Source organism: Haliaeetus leucocephalus, unplaced genomic scaffold (assembly GCF_000737465.1).
Source record: "Haliaeetus leucocephalus isolate CR32 unplaced genomic scaffold, Haliaeetus_leucocephalus-4.0 Scaffold212, whole genome shotgun sequence".
NCBI classification, from domain to species: domain Eukaryota; kingdom Metazoa; phylum Chordata; class Aves; order Accipitriformes; family Accipitridae; genus Haliaeetus; species Haliaeetus leucocephalus.
In genome coordinates, this window is record NW_010972648.1 from 43,145 (window position 1) to 43,477 (window position 333).

At 79.0% G+C, this 333-nt stretch overlaps 1 protein-coding gene across 2 annotated transcripts in view; it reads right to left on the reverse strand.

The window, feature by feature from the left end:
• Positions 1-244, reverse strand: part of ZBTB34 (zinc finger and BTB domain containing 34) — a 13,574-nt gene extending 13,330 nt beyond the window's left edge. For both annotated transcript variants that reach the window (XM_010566463.1, XM_010566462.1), the window contains exon 1: positions 139-244. The gene's annotated coding sequence lies outside the window, so the exon portion shown is untranslated. The remainder of the gene's footprint in view (positions 1-138) is intronic.
• Positions 245-333: the final 89 nt, after the last annotated feature.

Consider the following 333-nt stretch of genomic DNA (forward strand, 5'->3'; position numbering starts at 1 on the left):
GGCCGCCGCCCCTGCGGGGCCCTGTCAGGGCGCCAGGACCCCCTTCCCAGAGAACGGCCTCCGTCCCGCCCGGCAGCCGCCGCGTCGGCCCTCGGGCCAGGCGCCCGCTAGCGGCGCGCTGGCCCACCCGCCGCTCACCTGGAGCTGTCAGCGTCTTTCACATGGCGGGTCACCGGCCCGGCCCGGCCCGGCCCGTCTCCTGCCCGCTCCCACCGCCGCTTCCCGCCCGCTCCCACAGCTACTCGCACCCGGAACCGATTCCGCTGGCGGCGCTTCCGCTTCCTGGTGACGTGCGCCGGCAGCGGGCGGGGGCGCTCCCCGCGCACCGGGAGC